The following is a 7,815-nucleotide window of genomic DNA, read 5'->3' as shown; positions in this document are numbered from 1 at the left end:
TATGTGGTCGCCTTATTTGTGTGTGTGTCATTTTGTCATCGCATAAATAAGAATAGAGGCTTGTGTATAGGTCCTATAGATTTATCACATATATCGCATGCGTTCTAGCCTTAGAAGTCGTGGCATTCACACCAAGAGGTAGTTTACTGTTGTATGCATGTTGCATGATTGTATAGCATAAATGCATCCTAGGAAGTGTTAGCCGAAACTTTTCTCAACCCATTCACCGCATACTCATCGCATCTTCCGTTTTATTAACTCTTTTCAAACTCTGCCGCATTTGTTTATTTTTCATTACTGCAAACAAGAACCTCAACAACTATTGATTTATTTGGTTACTGCAAAGTTTTCCTAAAAATTACCACCGCAACCTATTTTCCTAAGTCCCTGAGTTCGACCCTAGACTTATCAGGAACCCAGTTGGGTTTACACTTGGATTCCACTGAGAAAACTTAAGTGCTCAACGCAATTTCATCATCGCATATCATCCACAATTTCACATCATAAAACCACGCATCAACACTTCAGCTTGACCATTTGTTTGTGGATGGTATGCGGTGGCCACTTTATGGAGGATATTGTATTTGAACAGCAAATTGTTGACGATGTGATTAACAAAGTGGGAGCCTTCATCACTTATTATGGCACGTGGAGTGGCAAAACGAGTGAAAATATTTTTCCTTAAGAACTTGGAGACTACCGCCGCATCGCTTGCAACACACGATACCGCTTCTACCACTTGGAAACGTAGTCGACGACCAATAGAATGTATTTGTGACCATTTGATGGTGGAAATGGTCCCATGAAGTCTACGCCCCAGACGTCAAACAATTCCAATTTTAAGATGATTTTCATGGGCATCACATGCTTCCATGAAATGTTTCCCATGCGTTGGCACCGGTCTCATTTCATCGCATAGTTTCTTACGTCCTTAAATAATGTTGGCCAACAATACCCACTTTGTAGCACCTTTGTTGCTGTGTGTTGGCTTCCAAAGTGTCCTCCATATGGCGAGTCATGGCATTGTTATAATATGCGTTGGTGAACAGCATCTGGTACACATAGGCGCAAAATCTGGTATGATCCCCTCTTATAGAGATTTGGCTCATACCAATAATATGATTTGCATTCATGTTTGAGCCGCCTCCTTTGGTGGGCTGTATAGTCTTCAGGAAATTGTTCGCAAACCAGCAAATTGACCACATCTGCATACCATGGTAATTCTTCAATTTTAAATAACTACTCGTCTGGGAAAGTTGCGTTCCTCTTTGACTGGTTGCGGTCGACTTCTTGATTTTCTAATCTTGACAAATGGTCCACAACCTGGTTCTCCGTCCCGTTGTGATCAATGATTTCCATGTTGAATTCTTGAAGGAGGAGACCCATCAAATTAATCTCGGCTTTGCATCTTTCTTTGTCATCAAATATTTTATCGCCGAGTGGTCAGTGTGAACAATTACTTTAGTTCTCCGCAAATAAGCTCTGAATTTTTCCAACGCAAATATCAACGTGATAACTTGTAGAAATACAAGTTATTTATACTGCTTTATTTAGATATTGCGGCCAAAAGAAAGGAAAGTTGCTCAATTGTATGGAAATTAACTAAGAAATGCAAGAATTATAAATTGTTGTCAATACACCCATTGACACCATTGCGATGGTAGAAAAGAATATTTCAAGTCTATTTTGCAGGAAATCAAGTCATCGTATGCGTTCATGGCTCAAGATAAAAAGGACAATGCATTTACGTCTCATTGCGCCAATCATTCAGAAATGAATAGACGATCAATGCAATGACGGTGCATGCGACAATCGATCAAGAGCTAAGCAATTACCACAATCTCAACTGCATGCGGTAATAAAAAACAACACTGCATGCGGATAAACGATCGAAGATGCAAAAGAGCAACGCAATTGCGGAGGATCCAGACACGTGTACAGCTGACTATTGTACATTTCTGATAGGATTGATCACGTAACAGAAGGAATATTCACTCCACCATTTCCGGAATTGCCATAATAATAAAATGGGGTCCACACTGCAGAGAGTCAAAGCTGGGCCTATAAATAGCCTCTGAAATTTTATTGGAAAATATATTTGATACAGGCATATTTTGATATTTGTATAATGAGGGAGAGACTGGTCTGAAGAGCCTAATCGGGGAAGATCTGAGAAGGCCGAGAGTCTCAGGGAAAATCCTTTCAAACCCCACCGTTGAAGCTCTGTACCAAGGTCACTTCTACCGAACGAGCAAGCCTAAGAGGGAAGCTCTTCTCTACATTCAGTCCATCCGCCGGCAAGCACATCCACTGTTCAGATCTGTGTCAACACGTTGGCACTTTTCTGTATTTGTTTCTATCTCTTTATCATCAATTGTATTCATCTTCTTAGTCTATCATTCGCACCATGTATCAGACGCTAAATATTAGTATTGAATGTCATGATCATTTTCATCTCCATCTTTCTGTCTATTTCCGTTCCTCCATTAATCGCTTTCTCCATGATGTTTTCTTAATCCCTTGGTAATTAGAATGAATCTAACAAGTAAATTAATCTTTTCTAAAGAAATGAATATGTTTAGTTAAAGCATGCTAGACGGCATCTTCACTTGTGAGAGCAGAAGTGAAGATGCCATTCCTTCTGTCGAGAGAAGGTTGGAAGAATACATTAGCTAAAGCGAGAAGTACTTCCAGAGATGGAAGCAACCTTGCGTTCATTACGTTCATCCCTGTTTCACCACAGAGATGTGAGAACACGATCGATCACCAAGAGGTGTACGCCAAGGGAAAACGGAACCGAAGTTATGTCTTTAACGCAATTAATAACTTGCGATGTTCATACTAGTTATCTTTTCTACTTCTGTTTCATATATAAAGACTTGCCGTTGCATAACAAGACCCTTTGTATAATCTTCACAGTCAGTCTCAAACTCAGTATCATGTATCAGTATCCTGTATCTTGTATCATAATAGCTTAGGTTTACTTTTATCGCACTTTGTTTTATTACTGCAACTTTACTTTACCGTAATTTTAAATACTTGTACACACACACTCTTTTTATTAATTGAAAAATCCCCGATCGCATATATCACGAACGTAACACATTAACTACACAATCCCTGTGTTCGACCGCGGATCACTCCGAGAAACTTGCGATGAAATTATACTTGGTTTCAATGTAAGGAAACTTGTGACAATGCATAGCATACTACAAGCATTTCATTAATAATGCATACATCTAGAAGTAGTAACATATATCCACATGCTTAAAGACTAAAAATCGTTATGTGATAAAGTACATAAGATTACATTCTACGTTACACACCGCAAGCAATTCTTTTTCTATGGTCGTGTAATTTGTTTGAGCAGGATTCAAGGTTTTACTTGCATATGCGATGAGGTGTAGCATTGTTTTCTTCTTTTGCACCATTACTACTCCCATCACATAACTTCTTGCGTCGCACATTAATTCAAAGGGCTGTGTCTAGTTCGATGCAGTTAACACAGGTGCGGCTGTTAATGCGTTCTTTAGTATCTTGAATGCATTGAGGCATTGGTCATCAAAGTCAAACGCTCTTTCTACCTCTAGCAATGCACTCAATGGTCGTGCAATCTTTGAAAAGTCTTTCACAAAACGTCTATAAAAGATAGCATGTCCTAAGAAGCTCCTGACAGCCTTCACATTCGCTAGAGGTGGAAGCTTTTCAATCGCCTCAATCTTCACCTTGTCCACCTCCAGCCCATCCTTGGAGACTTTGTGCCCCAGCACAATACCTTCCTTCACCATGAAGTGGCATTTCTCCCAGTTTAGCACAAGGTTTGTCTCTTTACATCTTTTCAATATCTTCTCCAGATTGTTGAGATAGACTTCGTATGTTTGCCCATACACCGAGAAGTCATCCATGAAAATTTCTACAAAATCTTCAAGATATTCAAAAAAGATGGCCATCATACACCTCTGGAAAGTGTTCGACGCATTGCATAGGCTGAACGGCATGTGTCGAAACGCAAATGTTCTATAGGGGCAGGTGAATGTGGTTTTCTCTTGATCTTCAAGAGCAATCATGATTTGGTTATAGCCGGCATATCCATCCAAGAAGCAGTAATAATCATTTTCTGCTAGGCGGTTTAGCATTTGGTCGATAAAAGGCAAAGAGAAATGATCCTTCTTTGTCGCTATATTGAGTTTGCGGTAGTCCATGCAAATCCGCCAGCTAGTGACAGTCCTCAATGGTATCAATTTTTTATTCGTGTTTGGGACTACCGTCATCTTTCCTTTCTTTGGTACACATTGCACGGGGCTAACCCACGTGCTGTCGACGATTGGATAGATAATCCCTGCGTCCAACCATTTAATTATTTCCTTCTTCATGACCTCCTTCATCACAAGGTTGAGTCTGCGTTGATGTTCGATCGATCCTTTCTGATTGTCCTCTAGAAGAATCATGTGCATGCAATATGCGGGGCTAATTCCTCTAATGTCTGCTGGCATCCAACAAATTACTTTTATGTGCTTTTTCAGGATGCTTAGCAATGCATTCTCTTGATCTTCATTAATTGCAGAGGAAATTATTACAGGTAGCATTTCATTCTGCCCTAGAAACGCATACTTCAGGTGGTTTGGGAGGGCTTTCAGCTCTACAGTCGGTGGTTGTTCCAAGGATGGTTTTGGTATTTTTCTTTCTTCATTCATTTTCAGCTTGTCTTCTTCATTGTATGCGATCATCTTGTCTTCTTTGGTTGTTATTTCTATGATCCTATTGCAGGCTACTATGGATGGGTCGCATCCCCATCTTCATTTTCATCTTCAGACTTTTCTTCTTCATTCAAACTTGGTTCATCGTCAGATTCAGCGAGGTCTTCTTCTTCTGGGTATTTCATGGCTTCGATAATATCAAACCTGAGCTTCTGTTCATTAACGCTTAGTATGATCTCTCCTTTGTACACATCAATCTGAGCGTGACCAATGGATACAAATGGTCGCCCTAGTATGATGGGTACATCTTTGTCTGCTTCATAATCCAGAATGATGAAGTCTGCCGATAATATAAATTTGTCAATCGTGACTAAGACATCTTTCACCTTCCCTTCTGGCTGCACAAGGGACCTGTCACCTAACTGGAGAGTCACCTACATGGGCACCAGCTGCCCCATATTTAGCTACTTAAAGATTGAAAAGGGCATCAAGTTGATGCTGGCCCCTAGATCGCAAAGCGCTAGACCAATGTATAACCCTCCAATCGAGCAGGGTATTATGAAACTTCCAAAGTCGCACATTTTTTGTGGAATTATGGATTTTGAACTTTGCGTTAGTGCCACTGTTGCGAACTTACCAGTGTTTCTCTTCTTCGTCACCATGTCCTTCAGAAACTTCGCATACTTCGGCATCTGTTCAATTGCTTAAGTGAAAGGAATGTTAATATGCAACTATTTTAGCATGTCTATGAAGCGTTGATACTGCACTTCATCATTTTTCTTCTTTTTCAGTCTCTGGGCGAATGGTGGCAGCTGTATTTTCACGATTCCCTGTTCTTTCAGCTTTGAAGTGGATGCAATCTCTGGTTCCATTGCCTCTTTTTCTTCTGTTTCTTCTGTTTCTTCTTGAGTCAACGGGGTCTGTGGTTCCATCACAATTGGAGCAGTTCGGCTCGACTCCTTCTTCTCCTCCGCCACAGTCTTTCCGCTTCGCAACGTCACAACTTGACATTGCTTCTTTCTCGTACCCCATGGGTTGCGCGGGAGTTCTGTTGAACTCGGTAGTGCCCCTTGCGGTCTATTCTTGAGTTCACCCGCAATCTGTCCTATCTCTGTCTCTTATACACATCTAGATGTGTATAAGAGACAGGCTCTATTGAACTCGGTAGTGCCCCTTGCGGTCTATTCTTGAGTTCACCCTCAATCTGTCCTATCTGAATTTCAAGATTGTGGATGGATGTTGCTTGATTCTGAAGCAATGTTTCATTCTTTTCAATATATTGCTTCAGTAAACTCTCCAAAGAAGAATATTGTGGCGCCTGTGAATTGCTGGCTTGGTTTTGTGTTTGACCATTTGTTTGCGGGAAAAATCCTGCTAGCCCTTCTTTTTGCGCCATTGGTTGAAAATTTTGTTGTTGATTTTTCCACACGAAGTTAAGGTGGTTTCTCCACCCAAGGTTGTACGTATTAGAAAAGGGATTATTCTTCACAAAATAGACAGACTATGGGTTTCTCGGACACTTTTCCATTGGATGGCCTTCACCGCAAGTAGCACAACTTGCGCTCGTTTGGTTGATTGCGTTGACTTGCCCACTATGCATTCCTGGGCTGCTGATTGCGATTCCTTGTATCAAATTCATCATCGCAGTCATATGGTTCTGTAGGGATGCGATGGCGCCATTATTTACATCACTGTCCTTAATTCTTAATATTTGATTGCTTTCCCTCCAATCTTCATGATTCTTGGAAATGCGATCAAGGATATTCTTAGCCTCATTGTAAGTTATATCAAGCAGACCTCCAGCTGCTGCTGCATTGGCAGCCGTCTGTGATGCAGGGTTCAATCCGTGGTAGAAAATTTCCATCTGTAAACAATCTGGTAAGCCGTTATACGGGCAATCTTTTTCCAACCTCTTAAACCTTGCCCAGGCATCACTGAGTGATTCATCAATATCCTATTCAAAATTAGTCATCAACTTCCTCTTTCTGGCGTTCTCCGTCGAGGGGAAGTACTTGTTCATGAACTTCTCAACTATCTGTTCCCATGATGTAATCTCCCCTAGTTCGAGAGAATACGTCCATTTCCGTGCCTAGTTACACAATGAAAATGGGAACAGTGTTAGTCGAACCTCTTCAATGGAGATGTTTGGGAACACAAACGTATTGCAGATTTCAATGAAACTCCAGAGGTTTGCATGCGGATCCTCGCCATGCCTACCGCCAAACTATCCGGCAGTTTGAATCATCTACAGCATCACCAGTTTCATTTTGAACCTCGATCCGTCAAGAGTTGGCCTCATGATTCTTGGTGAGAAATCATAGAGGTTGGGTGACGCATAGTCTCGAATGGGCCTATCGGTCGTTCGCCAATCTTTTTGATATAATAGTAAGGCATCCTCCGGATAATTCAAATCATGATGGGGTTCTCCATGATATTATTTGCATTTGGTGCTCTATCTTCTGGTTGCTCCGCCACGTTTGAATCTTTCTCTTGTTGTTGTTGTTATTGGCGGCTGTATCTTCTTCTTCTTCGGAAAGTTCTCTCAATCTCTGGGTCATAAATGGGCTCAGGATTTTGTCCTTCAATCATACGATGCCCACTTCTTCCCTTACCTAAGGAGAGGCAGTGCACAGGGAAGGAGAGTTTGCAAAGAAACTCAAAAAGTTACTATTAGCATAATGTATTGCCGTAGTCCCCGGCAACGGTGCCAAAACTTGATGCATGGTTAATGCGATGAAATAATGGTGTATAATGCGATGGTGGAGTATGCGTTGTTGGTGACTAAAATTAGTGAACACAATATGCGATGCATGTCTTAGGTTATGCGTTTGTTCTCATACACCGGTGGTCATGCGTTAGAATGAAAATATGCGTTACTCTTATATGCGATGACCATGCATTCCTATCACAAGTTTTGTTGTGCTCACGCCAAGTATAACGCGAACGCAAGTTTCTTGGGTGATCTGAGGTCAAACTCAGGAACTTGTAGCTAAATGCTATGCGGTAATGTGTATGCGGTAGATGAATAAAAGAATGATGGGTGTTTTAAGCTACAAACTACTCCTACTCCTAACTAACAGACAAAGCATTGGAAGTATGAATAAGAGGTAGAGACACG

The 7,815-nt window shown here is 41.0% G+C and overlaps 1 non-coding gene across 1 annotated transcript; it reads left to right on the top strand.

The window, feature by feature from the left end:
* Window positions 1-6,577: 6,577 nt before the first annotated feature.
* Window positions 6,578-6,684, top strand: LOC120076969. Its single transcript, XR_005481713.1, has one exon. It is a non-coding gene; the product is annotated as a small nucleolar RNA R71 (small nucleolar RNA).
* The last annotated feature ends 1,131 nt before the right edge of the window (window positions 6,685-7,815 follow it).

This window comes from Benincasa hispida, chromosome 4 (genome assembly GCF_009727055.1).
Source record: "Benincasa hispida cultivar B227 chromosome 4, ASM972705v1, whole genome shotgun sequence".
In the NCBI taxonomy this organism is placed as follows: domain Eukaryota; kingdom Viridiplantae; phylum Streptophyta; class Magnoliopsida; order Cucurbitales; family Cucurbitaceae; genus Benincasa; species Benincasa hispida.
The sequence above is the reverse complement of the archived record's forward strand: the minus strand, read 5'-3'. Positions and strand labels throughout refer to the sequence as shown.